Source organism: Salvia miltiorrhiza, chromosome 7, assembly GCF_028751815.1.
Source record: "Salvia miltiorrhiza cultivar Shanhuang (shh) chromosome 7, IMPLAD_Smil_shh, whole genome shotgun sequence".
Taxonomy (NCBI): domain Eukaryota; kingdom Viridiplantae; phylum Streptophyta; class Magnoliopsida; order Lamiales; family Lamiaceae; genus Salvia; species Salvia miltiorrhiza.
In genome coordinates, this window is record NC_080393.1 from 19,848,627 (window position 1) to 19,868,847 (window position 20,221).

The window sequence follows — 20,221 nt, forward strand, 5'->3', positions numbered from 1 at the left end:
TAATGGAGTTATACTAACTACCGGACCCATCCCCTTAAATAATTAACCAGGTCATTAATTTTAAATATCTATTCTCTCCGTTTCATTGATTTTTTTTTATTGTTCTTATCATATTTTTATATTTAATAATAATTTTATATTACAAATAATATGACCTCACATATTCACACACTTTTACTACATTAATTATACTATTCTTAATAATTGTGTCCAAAAAAATGAGACAAGTCTAATTGAACGAAGAGAGTAGTTGATTTCGATATTTTTATTGACTAACTTGAAACCAGTCAAATTTCAACCAAAAATTATTTTAAATTAGTGAATCACTTTAAGTTGGTGATGCAAACGTAAGCTTATTTTTAATGTTCATTTTGAAATTACTATGACACTAATTAATGTCTAAAAATAACCTGGTAAATGATGGTTTCGAAACAACATATGCGTTCTTGCATATATGTAAAATTTGGTAATATATTTGTTATATTTGACTTCTAAACATCCATCTCATCTAAAGCTTCAAGGCTCAAAATTAACTTATGAATATCAAATTTATGAACATTGTCATTTGAAGTTACAAAGATTATACTATTTGATTTTTAGCATCATCTGGAGTTCGAAAAATCACATCTGACTTCTGAGAATCGAACTTCTGAGTTCTGAGTATCAGACTTTTGAGCATTAATTCTCTTGTGTGGATCTTAAAAAATACATTTAGCTTCCGAGTACTAGACCCGAAAACAAAGTATCATCATTCATCTCGAAGATCATATTTGACTTTTGATAATTATTATTACGATCATCATCTCATCTGAAATTTGAAGAACTATATCTGACTTTTGAGCATGAAACGTCAAAAACGATTAAAATATACCATATGAATAATGAAATATGTTAATCAAATTTAATATGATCGTACCGAAATAAGAAATCAAACGAATTATTCTCTATATTTCTATACTGACGAATTTAATTTAATTTATGGATAGAGTAATCTGATTTATTTTGTGTATAACATAATTCAATTAGTTAGGCTGTCAGCAGCTATGGTGCGGGTTTCCATTACAATAGGAAACATGGCTTTCTAAAATAGTCGCGAAGATGTGCAATGTTTGTATTTATTTTTGTTGAAAGTGGAGACGTGAAATGTTATTTATATGTTGAAAGTGGAGATGTGCAATGTTGACTATTTAAAAGGAAGTTAGAGATTGCAGTTTGACAACTTCAAACCATCTAGACGTACGGCCTATGATCATAATCCTAATGCCGGCTCCAACAATAAACTTGATTTTCAGCTTTTAAATGCATCAACTATAGATTTTTTTTTTAATTGACAGTTTTTAACCATCGTGGATGTGGTAATATATGATGATTCATTTTATATACTTGATATATTTGGATCTTCATATATGAAGGATATATATTACGGTTTGTTATATTTGACTCTTATAAATCGTCGCGCATGATGAAATACATGACAATAATTAATGATTTCATTTTATTGTAATTTTTAATTAATCAATTTGATTGACTGTTGGATCGAGTAATGATAGTATTAAAGGGTAATATTGAATGTTACAATTAGTGGGGTATATAACAAAAAAAAAATGAATTATAAGCAAATATATTTTTTATGGACGAACTAAAATGTCAAAATGAGTATTTTTGATAGATATAATGTGTATTAATATTAAAATATTGAGTTTATTGACATAGATAATTAATTATTATGGAGTAACAATTTATATTCAAGCGTGTTCGGGGAGTCAGCGAGATTATTAAGTGGGCTTGAGATGAGAATGTCTAATTAACGAGTATTTATATTATGTATTACTAATGCTTACATTGTATTATTCAAACGTGTTCGGAGCATTGGCTCTCTGAGCTTGCTCGTCGTTCTCCCGTTTTCTTTGTTCTATGCATGGCGCTTTCTCAGTTTTGGGGCGATGGTTAGTCCGAAGCTCCCTTGCTGGGCTCGTGCCAGGCATAGTTTTCTTTGGGGATATGTTTTTGGGGTGATGGTTAGTCCGAAGCTCCGAGAGCGTATCCTTTTTCTTCTTGTTTCTGTTGTTCTTAGACAGACACTCTTTTCCCTTCTTAACGTTTTTCCCATGAGGTTTTCGTTAAGAATGTTTTAATCAGGTCTGGCCCTTCGTTGGCTTCTGTGCTTCAAGGGTTCGTTTAGGTTTCTTTTTTCCTTTTCATTAATAAAGCTATATTAATAATGTACTAATATTTACTTATAAATATTCAGGTTGTTATTCCGACAAATATTTAGCTATTGTAATGATTATATTTATACATTCAAATGAGTTTGGGTAATTAATGAGTAATGTTATACTACAAATTTGTGACTAACAAGTAGTAAAATCATTTTTAAACTATATTTGAGAAGAGTACGAATATATAGATTTTATCGTCATGCTCCATCAGAGATTTGATGAGTACGAGTACAACAAGTCAAACAGGTTTGAGTATTAAAAAAGGTTTGGATAATGAATTTATGATACACAGCGATGGCCTGACAGCCACCGAAACCCCTATCTCCGCCGGAATGGGATTCTTTAATCGACAAATACAATCATGACATCGTCACCCGCCTCCATTCCTGGACATGTGGCGCCCCCGTACCGATCCTCTCCCTATCCCCCCTCCTCTGCAAAGACATCCCTATCCAACTCAAGCTCAACATTCTCACTTTTCTTGAGCACTACTCGCTCGAAGATTCGCCTCCGGGACCGCCTGCCTTACTCTGCCTTCTCGACGCTCTCCGCTCCATCATCTAGTCTCCCAGCGACTCCTTTGCCCTCAAGGGCCAATTAGTGAGTAATGAATGTTGTATATATTTGAGATTAAACTAACAAGTAATAAAAATCACTTTTTAACTTCATTGTTTTGATTCATCGTTATGTTTCATCACGATCAACAATTCTAAATAACATAATTTTATCCAAATATAAAGTTAATTTTATAACTTTAACTAAATATTCCTGGATGAATTACAAACTAATACTATTATGATACTCCCTTCGTCCACAAAATGAGTATCCATATTTTCTTTTTCGTCCGTTCACAAAATGAGTACACATTTTCCTTTTGGGCAAGTGTACCTCACACAACCCTTTAATTAATACTCTAAAAAAGGTGGACCCTTATTTTATTCACACTATACTCAATACATTTCTTATAACTTGTGTCATCCATAAATAGGTACTCATTTCGTGAACGAAGAGAGTATTATCTAATAACTCACTACAAAAAATATATGGAAGTTGAGGTTCTATTCTAGGCTTCTAGCTCACGAACAGCTGCATCAATTATAGCAAATTAAAACAAATCGCAATACTTGGCTTCAAAAAAAATAAAAATAAAATTAAAAATAAAAACAAACACAAAAACAAATCGAAATACTCATAGGGCATGTTTGTTTGCCAGGAAAGTAATGTGAATTGGGATTGTTATTCCCAGGAAAATGATTCCGTGCAAAATGAATCCTAATAGATTCATTAGGATTCATTTTCCAGTGTTTGGAAATACCAAAAATATTTATTAGTATTTTGGATTTGTATCATTAAATAAATATAATTAATCAATATATATAAGAATTAAATTGTAATTTAATCTTTATAATAAATTTCTATATAATTTTTTTAGTAACAACAAAGTACATTATTAAGGTTAATTATATGATTTATAATTCTAAAATTAAATTCAAATTTTCTTTAATAATAATAACAATAATAATAATAATAATAATAATAATAATAATAATAATAATAATAATAATAATAATAATAATATAGTGTGATTCATAGCTCTAAAATTTAATCCAGATTTGTTTATAATAATAGTAATAATAATAAGTACATAAAGTATGATTTTTGTAGTTTTAAAAAATTAAATTAAGATTTTCTTAATAAAGTATGATCATAGTTCTAGGAATTAAATTATAATTTGCTTAAAATATTATTATTATTATTATTATTATTATTATTATTATTATTATTATTATTATTATTATTATTATTATTATTAATTTGATTCATAGTTATGAGAATTAAATTATTATTTGCTTAAAATAAATTATGAACTAATTAATCAATTAAATGATGATGATGATAATAATAATAATAATAATAATAATAATAATAATAATAATAATAATAATAATAATAATAATAATAATAATAATAATAATATAAAGTTGATACATAGTTACGAGAATTACATTATAATTTGCTTAAAATAAATTATGAACTAATTAAATAACAATAATAATAATAATAATAATAATAATAATAATATAAAGTTGATACATAGTTACGATAATTACATTACAATTTGCTTAAAATAAATTATGAACTAATTAAATAATAATAATAATAATAATAATAATAATAATAATAATAATAATAATAATAATAATAATAATAATAGAAACATTAAATTCCAACTAAATAAAAATTATAATTTACATTTTATTATAAAATAATACAAATAAATAAGAATCCTGAGAATGAGGAAAAAAAATACCTAAGAAAAGCTAGGGAATAAGAATCCTGGAAAGTTGCACTACTTTCCTTGTTTTCAGGATTCTTATTATTTTCCTTGACTCATAAAAATTTAACCAAACACAGGAATTTAATATTTTAGAATCAGATTACTTTTCCAGGCCAGAATCCGTGCCAAACAAACATGCCCATATGGTTTTTTGGAAAGCCTACCAACTCTGTAAAACAATGGGAAGATTACAATTTCGTCCCCCTCCCCCAACCAAATAAAAAGGACAAGGGGAAATCTACAATTTCGTTCGAAATATTTGACAATTTTAATTATGACAAATTGCCCATCGTTTAGAAAACTACAACTAAATTTCTAAAAGTTGGGCATTAAACTTCGGTTGGTTACAATAATCTTAATTCGGTCTCCACAAATGCAGTCTTGCTTAATTTTATTCGAGATTCAATAAAAAACACACACTTTGATCACGCTCTGATTTTGTACATTAGTAACTTAGAAATAATTTAACTAACTTATGCAAATTAATAGTTAATAAAGCCTAGCTCAAGTGGCAAAAATGAAGCACCCAAAAACTCTTCTTTGTAAGATGTCTTGGGTTCAACTGTTTACATATGGATAGTTTTCTCACCTTTGTGTGGATAGTGGCCCCGCTTGTGTACGGTTATTTTCCCACTTTTGTGTGATATAGAGGTCTCGTTTGCTTGCGAGTTATTTATTTAATTATATAATAGATACCTATTAAGAGCTTCATTACCAACTTCTTATATATTGGATAACATATCATGTATATATATATATAAAAAAAAACTTATGCGGAGTAGTTTCAAATGTTACACGACACAAGGATTGGGGGATTAGAAATTAAACTAATTTGGTCCAAGGAAAGAGTCGAGATGAGATTCTCTTCATTTTATACACGCACCAAAAAAAATTCATTTGCACTTAGAAAGTTGCCAAGAAATTCTTAGCTTGCATCCATAATTTTTACTTCCTCCATCCCAACTTTTAGTATCCAACTTTCCTTTTTTGGCCGTCGCACATTTTAGTATTCATTTCTATTTTTGGTAAAAGTAAGTGGGGCCCTTACTCCACTTTAATTATTTTAACTCTCATATAAAATATGGAACCCTTATTCCACTCACAACACATCAATCACTTTATTAAAACCCGTGTCGTTCTCAACTGGATACCAAAAATCGGGACGGAGAGAGTGCTAATTTAAGCGTGACAGGCTAAAATAAATACAAAATAAATTATTATTGTTTTGGAACCAAGAATTCAAAGTTTAACTTTGTTTTTCATCAAGTCTTAGTTCAAATCATTGAAGGTGTGCATTTTGCTTTGTGTTGACTGTTCTAATATCATGACAATTGACAAGATATGCCGTTGATGGTTTAAGGACCACCCCGTACCGTTTCAATGACAAGTACTCCCTCCGTCCCAATAATCTTGTCCCACTTTCCTTTTTGGGTTGTCCCAATAATTTTGTCCCATTTCCTTTTTGTGTAAATTTTAAGGCTAATTAACTCTTACTTAAACATGATTCTAATTAAACTTACCCCTGCAAATTACATCACTCGCCTCTCTCTCTCTCTCTCTCTACCATCTCCCTCATTCTCCCTCTTCGCTCCACCATTTCCCCTCTGCAAATCCACCGGCGCCGCCGCTCACTTCCCCTCTGTTTCACCGGCGCCGCCTCCCTCTTCCCCCTTTGTTCTGCCGCCGCCGCCGCCGCCTCCCCCCTTCCCCTTCTGTAAATCCGCTCCCCCATGAATTAGGGCTCGCCGCCGCTGCCTCTGCCTCCCTCTCCTCCTCTATTCCGCCGCCGTCGCCGCCTCCCTTCTCCCCCCTCTGTAAATCCGTCGAGCACAGATCTACCCTAACACTCGCCTCCGCCCTCCCTCTCGCCTCTTCGCCTCTCCTCGATTTTTTTTTCCTTCAGAAATTAGTGCTCGCCTCCGCCGCCCTCTCATCTCTTCGCCTTCGTCCTCCCGCCTTCGCCACACAGAGGCGCCGCCCAAGCCTCCCTGTGTTTTTCTCTCCCCTCAGACGGTGGCAACTCACCATCACCGCCCTTCGCCACACAGAGCCCTTCGATTCCGGCGACGCCCACAACAGTACAACCCTTCGATTCCACACAAAGCCCTTCGATTCTGACGCCAACAACAGTGCACCCCTTCGATTCCGGCGACTGTACAGCCATAGGGCATTTTCTATTCTTGTTTAATGAAGATTTTGTTGAAATTTCTTGTTGAAATCTGCATAATTTTGTTGCATTTTTTGGTTGTTACATTTTCTGTTCTTGATTACAGAAGAATTAGGAAAAATTTGCATAATGAATTGTTGAAATGTGCATAAGTTAGTTGCATTTTTTGTTGTTTAATTTATAGAATTCAGTTTTGCTAATTTTACAAGAATAATTAGGCCATATTTACTTTTTCTTAAACATGTGGGCCCTTACACTTTACAACACTAATTCAACACTCCTTAGTCTCCGTGCCCAAAAGAAATGGGACATGATTATTGGGACGGAGGGAGTATTTCAAATTAATATTTGAAATTTAGGGTGTGTTCTACTCCATTTGATAGATAAATTTATTATGGAAAAAGAAAGGATAATAAAAATTTATGCCTTTAATATCTTTTTTTTCCTCTCATCTATCTATATATATATATGAAACACCAGTTTTTGTTCCTGCCAATTTTTTTCTTTCCTTCCACTATGCATTTTTCACATTTTCTCTTTCCTCTGTTTTTTTCACTATTTTTTTCATATAATTTCTCTCTCTTCTACTCTCTCTTTCACACTTTAGTGATTTTCTTAAAAAAAAATTGATATATGGAAAGATATTCTATATGTATCTTAAATTAAAGATAATGACAAGATCTTTAATTTGGTATAAAAATAATAAAATTTGAATTTGAAACAAATAAGTTATTGTAATTAAAAATTTTATGGTAATTATTTTTCTCTCTCCTATTTCTTTTTCTCTATTCTTTTGTATTTTTATCTCTTCCTTTTTTGCACTATTATTATTGTTGTTATTATATCTAAATTGTTCTATTTGTATAATTTAATAATTGTTGTTATTATATATTTTTTTTCTCTCTCTCTCTTTACTACAAAATTTATCTCTTATCTTTTCTCTTTTGATAAAAAAAATTATAATTTAGAATGAATAAGTTATGATAATTTAAAGTTTTAAAATATTAGTATTTTGTTCTTTCATCTCTACTTTAATGAGTGTTAATTTTCTCTTTAGTGACATGTTTACTTTTTTCTATTATATTAATTATTATTATTTTGTATTTTTAGATAAAAATAAGTAAATATCATGTGTTTGTGTTTCAATATATTTTTTTAATTATAATAATTTAAATGTAATAGAGGTGAAGGAATATATATTGGTTCATTTTATAACTCTTTTTTTAAAATATTTTTTTTGTATTAATGTTAATTTAACTTTGTAGATGAAATTAGTATATATATATTAAAAAATACAATTTCAAATATTTTTTATATTTGTGAATTATTTATTTATTATGATGCATCATACTTTATAATTATAATAAAATATAATTCTAATTTTCATTATCAAATGATTATTAATTATTTAATAACTATAATTGTCATTACACTTTATACAAAGTTGAAAATTTACGTTTTCAAATCCAGAATTTTATTGAGTAATTGATGTCGTTTAATTTCGATACTCGCCGTGCATAGCACGAGAGATTGTTCTAGTTTTCTATAAAAGAGAAGTTCACTATTTTTCATTCCTTCTTTTCACTTCAAGGTGTGATAGACATAAAATTTTATTATCCCTTATTTTCACATGATAATATTATAGTATTATTATTATATTTACATACGTGATATTGAATCTGTATAGATTTTATTTTATATTAATATAAAAATACAATAACGTTTTTTGGGCATTGAACAGAACGTAAATGCTAATTTTTAATAAAGAGTATGTTACAACTTGAGAGATCTAAAAGTAAAAGTCATGTGCATGGTTTGGTCAATCGATATCACATTAGGCGAATTTTCCTTATTTTATTAAAGTTAAAATAAGTTTGCGTGCGCTGATGGCTTTGGACTTAGACATGGAAGAAGATTCTATTTTGGGTGCCCCAAAAGTCTATTAATGACACCCGCCTGCTCAATTTTTTCGAAATTTTATGATTTTAACTTAGATTGTACTCACTCCGTCCCACGAATCTTGATACGTTTAATTTCGACACAGAAATTAAGGAGTTGTATGTAATTAATAAAATATAAAAGTCGTAAAATAGAAGAGAGGAAGTAATTTTTTTTTTTTTTTGGTCGGTAAGAGGAAGTAATAATTATTACCTTATTTGAAAATGTGTCCAGATTCGTGAGACGATTAAAAAAGAAATATGTGTCAAGATTCAAAAAGAAATATGTGTCAAGAGATGGAGTAATTAACATATTGAAGACGTCTTATACTTTCTCTATATTATTTTTAAATCGAAATTTGTTTTTCTTGCTGATTTGCAAGCTACCCCACAATACATAAATGAGATTACACATCGAGCATTTTGATAGCGGTTGTGGGTTTCCAACATCATAAAAAAAAATGATAAGATTAAGATCAAGTTATTTGAACTCATTTAAACCAAAGGCTTCATTAGGGCTGGGAATCGGGTCGGGTTCGGGTACCCGAACCCGAAAATCCCCTAAACCCTATACCCGACCCCGACCCCGACCCCGAAATTGAAATCGGGTACCCTAATACCCGACTCGGGTACCCGAGTCGGGTATTCGGGTACCCTAAATTACCCGAGTCGACTCAGTTTCCCATTTCCAGTTTCCAGTTTCCATCGAAGAAATCAAAACTCACAACGAAATTCCACCAAAATTCAACCCCCACGAAATTCCATCCCCACGAAATTCAACCCCCACGAAATTCCACCAAAATTCAACCCCCAATCAAAACTCACAACGAAATTCCATCAAAACTCACAACGAAATCAAAATTCAACGATATCTGTTTATTTAAAAAAAAAAAAAAAAGAGGAAGAAGAAGAAGCAGTAGCGCCTGTTGGAGCTCGGAGGCGGTGCGGCCGGCTGCTGCGGGGCGAAGTCATAGGCGGCGGCGGAACGACGGGAACGACTGGCGAGGGTCGAGGGTATCGGAAACGGCTGGGCGACTGAGCAAGGGTCTCGGATCTGGGGGCGATTGGCGAGGGTCGCAACGTCGAGGAGACGGGAACGGCGGGCGGGCGAGGGGCGCTGGGTGGGAGGCCGGAGATTCTCTGGAACAGCAGGGCGGGAGGCGGAGACGGAGTCTCTGGAATTTGGGCGAATTTGGGAAATGAAGGGAAATATGGAATTTGGTGGAATTTGGGCGAATATGGGCATTGGGCGAACTGGCGAAGGGAATTAGGGAAATAGGGAATGTAAAATACATTTAATTAAATAATTCGGGTATTTCGGGTATACCCGATACCCGATCGGGTATACCCAATACCCGATTTTCTAACACCCTAAATACCCGATCCCGACCCCGAACCCGAATTTTTCGGGTATAGGGTACCCGATACCCGATTTTTTCGGGTCGGGTATCGGGTACCCGATCCCGAAATTCTCAGCCCTAGGCTTCATTGTGGTATTTCAATGATGATCCTGTTTTAAAGCTTTACTAGAGAAAAAAAAAATCCTATTGAATTATTTAATTAAATAATTTGATCTCACAAATTTTAAACTACATAGTAATATTTTTATTACTCTCATCAAATTAAGAAAATTAACTATTCATGTTATTAGAAATAAAACACAGTTCTCAAGGGAACATTCAAATGGACTTCAATATGTAAACAGTTAGGTCTAAGGTTCAAACTTCACCACTCTCCTTTAAATAAATAAATAAAATACAATCAAATTCGTAATAAAAGGATAGCATAATCATTAATTTAATGAACTTAAATAAAACAATTTGTTACCAGAAACTCTAGAAGCTAAAAACATAGATAAAAGACGGAAGGATACTGTTTACAAAAATTGTCTGAAAAAAAAAAACCAAACATATTCCTACCGAAAGCTATGGAAGCAAAAGAAGATGACTCTCTAAAATAAGATTAAAAAAAATCGAACAATACTTAGTTTTTGATTTTTGTCATGTTCGTAGAGAAGCCAATAGAATGGTTCATTGTTTGGCAAATTTTTCCGCTACTTCTTTGGGGGTAATGATCTGGAAATCGAGCTTCCCAACTTGATTTTCCGATATTGCTCTTCGAAATTTAGTATAAATATTTGCTTGGTTTCCCCTTAAAAAAAAAGTTAGAAAGAAAAACCAAAATCAAACATGTTCCTACTAAAAGCTAAAGAAGATGAGTCTGTAAAATAAGATAAATTAAAGATCGAATAATACTATCTACGAAAATTGTCTCGCAAAGAAGTAAAATCTAAACCAAACATGTTCATACCGAAAGCTATGGAAGGAAAAGAAGATGACTCTCTAAAATAAACTTTTAATGTCTAGCAGCCGACATGCCAAGCAAAAATTAATAATAATGTAAAAGTAATACTATAACTCAGAAGATGACTTTAAAATAAGATAGAACAGTACTGTCTACAAAAATTATCTAAAAAAAAAAAACTAAAACCAAAACTATGAAAGCAAATGAAGATGAATCTCTAAAATAAACTTCTATCAGTCTATGCTTACTTGATGTCTAGCCACATGCCAAGCAAAAATTAATTAATGTAAAAGTAATACTACTATATATAACTCATGGCCCAGACACTTTATGAGTTTATAAACCTAAAATTAACAATAAGTAAATGCAAAAATATTGGTTTCGTGTTATTATGATAATAAGTCTCCAGATTATTCACAAATTGCTTCTTTTTATTCTTCATTCCACTCGACTCCCTCGGCATTAATATCTTTAGTTTCTAACCCAAAATCAACTAATTATGAACATAAATTTGATAAAATAAATAATTTTCTCTTTCCTAAATAAGATAATTTACCATCCAAGAGGCAAAGGGCACCTTTGCTCGAGGATTTATCTAGGTAATTCTATAATGTCGATTGAGCTTTGAATATGGTCCGAAAATTAAATTTGCTTACTTGGAATAACAATTCTACAATATTCAAACCACGTTCACGTTGTTTTACTTTTACTTGCATCTAATGTCGATAAACAGTTCTAATATCTCATTGTATTTGACAAATGATTTTTTTTTCACTCCACGTCTCAAGAGTTGGTCTCATGTATACTCAAATGTATGAAAAAAACGGGTCGAATTGGGGTAGAGGCACGGGTCGGGACGAGCTGGATTTGGGCTGGGCAGTCTGGCTAGGCGAGGACTTGAAAAGTAATTATCAATTATTATGATGATAAATAATAATCAACAATAAATGTAATGTTTCGAAACATTACCTTTCTTTATATCAATAATTATTTTTTCTTACAGTAATGATTATTTTTTTCACAATAATGATTATTTGACAAAATAGTTAAAAAATACAAGTTCTCATGAGTAAATAAACATTACTTTTCTTTGTATTAATAATTATACTTTATTTTATTTTATTTTATTCTGCGCTATTTCAAAATAATTATTGTTATGATGAAAAGTCAACATGAAAAAAAATAATGTTTCTGAAACATTACCTTTCTTTATATCAATGGTTACCTTTTCTTACGATAATGATTACTTGACCAAATAGCTAAACGTACAAGTTATCGCGAGTAAAAATAATACTACTATTTTTTCATATCAATAATTATTTTTTCTTACAATAATAATTACTTGGCCATGCTATAATTAAAAGTTCAGGCTCTCATAAATAAAAATTATTTATAACTATTGCTACGTTTCTTGAAATCTTGAATATGAAATCTCAATTGTCGTGAATATAGCTGTAGGCTCCGAATTGAAATTCCAATGAAATCAAATAAATGAATACAAATAATTCTCATTAGAGAAGAGCTCGGTGCAACGAATGCTATTAATCCCTTATAGTACAAGAGAGGAGGAGATCTAGTAGAAAAGAGATGAGGGAGAAAGAAGGGAGTGCGGCTTGGGTTTGGGAAGAAAATGATACTCCCTCCGTCTCAATAAAAGTGGCCACTTTTTTTTGGGCACGGAGATTAAGAAGGGGATTGTTATGTTTTAATTGAGTGTGACCCACCAAAATTAGTGAGTAGTTTTTAGAAAGTGGACTACAATTGTTGACCAAATTAGTGAGCAATTTTGACATTTTTAAAAAGTGGCCTACAATTATTGACCAAATTAGTGAGTAATTATTGACTTAATTAAAGTAAACTTTTGCCATTTTTAGAAAGTAGCCACTTTTAATTGACACCCAAAAAGAAAATGTGGCCACTTTTATTGGGACGGAGGGAGTACTAATTTTTTTTATATATTGAATTGTTGGACCCGCTCCTACCCGCGTCCCAGTCCTAGCTCGACCCGATCTGTCTGATATATACACTCAGTTTGACACAAGAGTTTGTGACATCTCAAACCCAAACCTACAAATTAAAATAAAATGATAATAAATATAATATAAAAATAACTAAAATAAATAATGAAGATTTATACTTATATAGTCGAACAATATTTTGGATATATTCCGAGCGTATCTTTCGAACTCTGTCCGACTAGATAGGTATAAATCTTTATCATTTGTTTTAATTATTTTATATTATATTTATTGTTATTTTATTTTAATTTGTAGATTTAGGTTTGAAACGTAAAAAAGAAAATCATTTGTAAAATATGACGAGATATAAGAACCGTTTATGAACATTAAGTGCAAGTCAGAGCAAAGTCGCGTGAACGTGATTTGATTATCAGAGTTTTTATTTCAAGTAAGCGAATTTAATCAAAATAGTTTTACTTCATATGTTATTCACGATTATATCCATTTAACTAAAAAAAATAGAATTGGGGATGTTATCCTATAATATAATTAAGAATGTAGCTTAGTAATAATATCATAATAGAATTGGGGATGTTATCCTAAAAAAATAGAATTGGGGATGTTATCCTATGATACCATTGCGGCTTCTAAAAACGGGCAGCTGACGGAAACGGGTAGCGACGCAGCTCAAGTTTGGAAGGCTAAGACTCCCCATAAGGCAGCTGTGACAGCATGGAGAGTCTTGCTTAACAGATTGCCTACATGTGATAATTTGCTTAGGAGAAATGTTGCAATTGGTCCCGAAGAGAGATGGTGTAACTCATGTGTGATGCAAGAAGAAACGGCGGAACATATCTTTTTGAATTGCCCCAAAGTTGAGATGGTCTGGGATGGAATTTTTCAATGGCTGGACATTAAAACAGCAAAGCCTAAAGGTATTACTCAACACTTTAAATCCTTTGTCTTTGGCGCTAGAAGGAAGAAAGGGAGAAAACTACTTCTTGCTCTTTGGGTTGGGATTGTGTGGCTGATTTGGAAATATAGAAACGAGAGCAGGTTTGAGGGTAGGGTCTGGGATGCTAAGAAGCTTGTTTTGGATTTGAAGGGTAGATTATGGAGTTGGAACAAAATAAACCAATTGGTGGATGTCAATGTTCCCTTCTCCTCTTGGTGTTCTTGTGAACATAAACTCGCTTTTCTGTAATACTCTTGGTACCTCTGGTACCTTGGGTTCTCTCTTTTCTTTGCCAATAAAGTTTCTCTTTCACTGATCAAAAAAAAGTAATAATATCATAATTAGATCTCTCAAAAAAAATCATAAAATTAGAAAATAAAATTTATCAATTTATTATATTATATAAAATAGCTCTAATTGATATAATATAACATTAAAATAAAAATGAATTCATTTTATAGTTAGAGATGTATTAAATTAATGACCAAGATCTTGACAACACATTTTTTATCTAATGATCATTATTATCTAGTTGAATTTCAATAAAAATGTCTACATATTTTTTCTTTTAAAGTTTTTATTATTAGTCTATAAAGAGGTTTTTTTTTTATAACTTTTAATTGCTTTTTATAGACCCATATTTAATTTACAATAAAATTTTAGGGGGTTAATTGGTTGCAAATTCACAAACTATTAGTGAATTTTGAACTCTATAAAATTGTAATGTAAATACATTAAACTTTAGGTCATTCTAAAATTTGCCCCGAATTTCAGTTTCGTCCAAATCAAAATTGATGCAGCGAAATTAAAGCTAATATAATTTACACAAATTATATTGACATAACTTATAATCCATTCATCCCATAATAGTAGGCTCACTTTACTTTTTCGTCTGTCCCACAAGAGTATGCACAACATATTTTTAAACATGATCCACCATAAACCCCTTATTTTATTCTCATTTTAACACTTATTTACAAATTTACCAATGTGACTCATCATTATTTCTCCACTTCATTCACAAAAGTGGAGCTATTTTCTCCACACACGACACACTCATAAAATTTATGACGAACAAACTAAGAACAGACTAAGTATACTCATTCGGACTAAGGAGCCAAACTAATAGAATATAAACAATACTAATATATGCAGTGGCAGAGCCAAACTTTTGACTAAGGAGAGTTCAATTTTTTTTAATAAAATTAATAATTAAATAAAAAATTAAATTAAATAAAAAATAAAAAATGAGATTGATTTAAATTTTTTGCTTTACAATCTATATATTTATTATTATTATTATTATTATTATTATTATTATTATTATTATTATTATTATTATTATTATTATTATTATTATTATTATTATTATTATTATTATTATGCAATACTCATTAAATTTGATATTATACTCATTAAGTTGACAATATTGTTATTATACCTTATTTTAAATCAAGGGAGAAGGTGCATATGAGCCCCTGAACATGACACCCCTATAGCCTATACCCCCCATGATCGGTCAAGGTGCGTTGACCTCCCCGAACTCTCGGAAAAAAAGGGTTCACTTAAACCCTCCGTTAAACGGAGGGTTAAACGCCGTTTTTCTTTTCTTTTCTTTTTAATTTTCGGCGGCCCCACTGGCAACAACTCTTCCAACGGTAATCTAATTAGATTTTAGGGTTCAAATAGCAGGAACCCTAAAATTCGAACCCATTTCAACAAATTGTGTGAATTCCTTAAAATATTGTGGAATTAGGTTAGCGTTTCTTCTGGAAATAAGTTTCCGAGCTAAAGGCATGAATTCGAACTCAGATTTTGGCTTCTCGTCGTCGCACGCTCGCCAGCAGATGGAGGACGACGAGGTTAAGTATTCTAATTGCAATTTTGGAAGCAAAAGGTTCAAGGCTACGAGAATGGCTTCATGGACGGAGGACAATCTGGGGAGAAGGTTCTATGGGTGTAAAAATTGGAAGGTACTTCACTTATGTGCATCAATCTTTTGGCTGTTGTAATTTGGTTTGAATAACGCAAATTGTAACTTTTTGCAGATAAAAAATTGTGGTTATTTTGATTGGTATGATGAACCAATTAGTGAACGAGGTAGAGAGGTTATTAACCATTTGAAGAATGAAAACATGAAGCATGTGAAGATGCATGAAAATTTGACTCAACCCACTGATTTTGAAGCAGAAATTACTTATCTTTGGACTGAAATTGAAGCTCGTAAAAAAGAGTCAAGGCTTGTTAGAAGGAGAAGCAAATTTCTTTTCATGTTTTTGATTGTATCTTAGCTTGTGATGATCAAGCTTGTTATGTTATGAAATGAATTATGTGTTGGTTGATGTAGCTTGTATTTTTTGCAATGATCAATGAAATTTATCTTCTTTGGACCCTATGTATATTTTCATCATCTTTGCCTTCAATCAAACTTTGCCTTCAAGAGAATGTTGATAAAATAAACTGTAATGACACCAACAAAATAGCATTGTATTCTCAGTCACTTGATCAAAAAAGAGACAAAAATATTCAAAGTCATTAACATCCAGTTGGCTAAGTTTTCATGCAAATACATATTCAAAAAACATCATAATAATTGTTGTGTTCAAATGCTAAGTTTCCACACTAAACTTAAAACTAGGAAATGACTTTTTGTCCTCTGGTGCTTCTCATATGTGGTTGCTCTGGATCCACAGTTTTTGTAGCTTGTTTTCTTGGTGCTTTAAATGGGTTTCTTGGCTGATCTTTCTTCTTCATTGATACTCCAGTTGAGGTGTTTTCTCCTCTCTTTCTCCTTTCTTTCCTTAGTTGAGCTTCATTTGGTATGGAGAATCTTGTGTTTGGGTCTGCCTCATTGGATGTGCCTTCATCAATCACAATTGGTTGTGACCCTTCGGGCAGTGTAAACAATCATAAAACAGTCTATTACATTAGGATTACATGTGAAATTTAGTAATGTAAAATGATGTAATCTTTATACTCACATAAAAGATCTGCCTTCCACTTTCCAAATTCACATAAAGACCTACTCCAACCACTTTTTTCTTCTTAGGCTTTCCAGATGTTGAAGCCTGAGATTTGTTGTTTAACTAGAATTACAATATAACAAGTTAGTGTTTGGATTAAACAAGATGAACAGTCATAAGCTATTGAATAGGAGATACATACATGTGTAGGCCTTTGAGGCCCGAACCGAACCGAACCAAAAAAACCGAACCATATTTTAAAAATAATAATGAAAAAAAAATACACCCACATCATCTTCCCCAACCTTCCCCACTCCCAAACCCTAACTTACCCTCCCCCACCTGCCGCCGCCTACCACCAGGCCGGCGCTGGCCGCCCCCTCCCCCCCTCCCCAGACCCCGTCGCCCTCTCTCTCTCTAGTCTCTCCCGCCGCCAACCATCGCCTGAAATTTTCGCTGCCAAGTCATGCCCTAGATCCCTTTATGTCCATCACAGTCTCCTCCCCACCTTGCTCAGTTTCCCTTGCCGCCACCACCGCCGACGCCACACACACACACGACCGCAAAATCAGCATCACGATCGAAAATCGAAGGGAGAGCCAGAAATGGAAGGGAAGCGGCACAAAGATTTGGGGTGAATGGCTGACGGGGTCTGGGGAGGGAGAGGGGGAGGGCCGACGTGGTCTGGGGAGGGGGAGGGGCGACGAGCCGACGAGATCTAGGGATGGGGAGAGGGAGGAGAAGGGGGCGGCGGGCGCCGGCCTGGTGGCAGGCGGTGGCGGTAGGTGGGGGAGGGTAAGTTAGGGGGTTTAGGAGCGGGAAAGGTTGGGGAAAATGATGTGGGTTTTTTTTATTATTTTTTTTCACATGTCAATAAAATGCTTAGATGTCAATTTTCGGCTGCCACCGCGTAATTTCCAGTGCCAGTGTAAGAAAAAACCGATGACCGGACAAAAAACGAGACAAAATGAAAGTTTATGTATTTTAGAGTTAGATTTTTCAAAATATGAGCAAAAACCAGTTCCGTGTAAATGTTATGGATTTACAGGCAATTATCTCATTAATTTAATTCATAAATAAGGACATTTTAATTTTTTATATAATTTAAAATTTTAAAAATAGATAAATGCATTACAATGTATTAGTGCAAATGACATATTGGTTAATTACAAGGAGCAAGTAATGTAGCAGTATACATTGGTCGAAAATACAACATTTGTTCCACCAATTTATTTCGCAGTAAAAAAAATTAAGACATGAATAGTTGTACAAGTTTGAGCGTTTTATTATGTTTGACGATTGTGAGGACCCGGCCTTGCTATTGGCGGCGGCGGTGACGGCATCGGAGGTTTCCGTTGCACTTTTTCTGAAAATGTGCAAACAATAAATCACAAATAATCATTCTCAATAAAATACTATAATTCATAAATAATCACAAATGCGAAAATGTATTAACCTAGCTCCGAACAATATACATGTTTCTCCCTATATATAAATAGGTATCGCTAAGTTTTTTATTTTTATGACGATGATACTTATTTTGTGATAATATTTTTTTTTTCAGAAGCAATTTTGTGATAATATTTTTTAAAATATTACAATAGTACTTTCTTCCTATTACTTACTTTTACTTACAAGTCTCTATATATATTAATAATATTATAATTATAAAGTGTGTATTCTTACAAATTTGGATGTACTTATAAAATACTATTCATTTTAAAGGGTTAAGGTGCAGATAGGCCCCTTAAGTGGAGGCCCTTATAGCGTTTTGCTCCCCTTACTCACTGTATGTGCAATTTAGCCCCTAAAGTACCAAAAATCGCACATTTAAGCCCTTCTGACTTAACTCCGTTAGTCAACGTTAGTTAGTAATTTTTTTTTTATTTTTTTTAATTCTAATTGTGGGGCCCACCTCCATTTCTTCTTCTTCTACCTTTACACTAATGGTCGCCGACGACGACGATGATGGGGAGCTGGATGCCTTCCTGCATGATCTTGAGCTGGATGCCCGTCGACTCTTGGAAGTAACGGTGGCAGATCACCTACAGACATCGCGTTTCACGGATGCCCCGAAGCTAAGATGTCATCGGCTCCGTCGAATTTTAAAGGGTGTGGCGACATTTATGTCGTGCTTCCAGCAAAAGAGAAGGATAGAGGGGAAGCTGTTGCTGCGGGCCTAGGAGGAGATCATTGACGGAGGCGGCGTCCGCCGAGAACAGGAGGAAGGTGGCGGAATTTTGTTGGAGTTTTTTCTTCCCCTTCTATTTTGTGTGTGTAAATGTGTGGCAGAGGGAAGGATCAGCGCCACTGATTCTAGGCCGGCGTGATCCCAGCCAAGGTCGAGCGGCGAACGCGGCGCCGTTATACCTTTCTCCCGCATAAACCCTATCTCCAGTGACGGGTCGTGCGCGAGTCACAAAGACGAGCTGTTTTAATTTTATTTTGTAATTCTCTAATTGGAGTGTAAATTCCCCAATCTTTGATTTTTGTGGTTTTCTGATTTTGTGATAGTGATACAATGGCTGCAAAGATAGGTCCGGCGGCTATGTCCGGGGAATTTTGGCTATCTGAAAAAGACGGTGGTGTCTAGCTACGGCCAAGGCCAGAGAGCAGCTACAGGGGGCTTTTAGAATAAAAAATAAATAAATAAATTACTAACTAACGGTTGAATGACGGAGTTAGGGCGGAGGAGGTTAAATGTTCGATTTTTGGTACTTTAGGGGCTAAATTGCACACACAGTGAGTAAGAGGAGTGAAACGCTACAAGGGCCTCCATTTAAGGGGCCTATCTGCACCTTAACCCCATTTTAAATTGTAACAATAGTTTAATAAGTTAATACATATATATATGTACATAATTTATTTTTGTATAAAACGAACCACTCTTAAAATTATAGTATATGACAAATTTTGCGAGATATATCTATTCAGCAGGGTGGATATATACCTGTTAATGCGATTCTTGCTTGAATGGTTGATGGAAAAGCATGTAATGCTAAAATGACGATGATCATCATCCTCAAAAACTTCATATTTCCAAATCCACCCCTACTAATTAAAATGATCAATTCTAAGATTCAGATGTCTATTAATTTATACTGTGATAAGTAGTATATATAACAAGTTAACAACTAATCTTGTAGTATTAAATTAGTTACAAAGACTAAGACTAAGACTAAGACTAAGTTTGCACGAAATTTACTTTTATTTATATTATAAAATCCACAAGACTCGATCTTCATTTGAATCATTCCAATTTCGCGTGTGGAATTCCATGGCTTCAAATTTCTCAAGAACTAGTTCCTTGTGTGAAACACTGAAACAATGGGTTAATTGATATATTAAGGGAGCGTTCTCTGTTGTTATAAATTTATCAT

The 20,221-nt window shown here is 33.0% G+C and overlaps 2 long non-coding RNA genes across 2 annotated transcripts; both read right to left on the minus strand.

Moving 5' to 3' along the window:
- Window positions 1-16,492: 16,492 nt before the first annotated feature.
- Window positions 16,493-17,518, minus strand: LOC130993251 (uncharacterized). The gene is made up of 3 exons (XR_009091604.1): window positions 17,044-17,518; window positions 16,860-16,964; window positions 16,493-16,766 (listed from the first exon to the last, which is right to left on the minus strand). It is a non-coding gene; the product is annotated as an uncharacterized LOC130993251 (long non-coding RNA).
- Window positions 17,519-18,003: 485 nt separating this feature from the next.
- LOC130993252 (uncharacterized) lies at window positions 18,004-19,931 on the minus strand. Its single transcript, XR_009091605.1, has 2 exons — window positions 19,792-19,931; window positions 18,004-18,207 (listed from the first exon to the last, which is right to left on the minus strand). It is a non-coding gene; the product is annotated as an uncharacterized LOC130993252 (long non-coding RNA).
- Window positions 19,932-20,221: the final 290 nt, after the last annotated feature.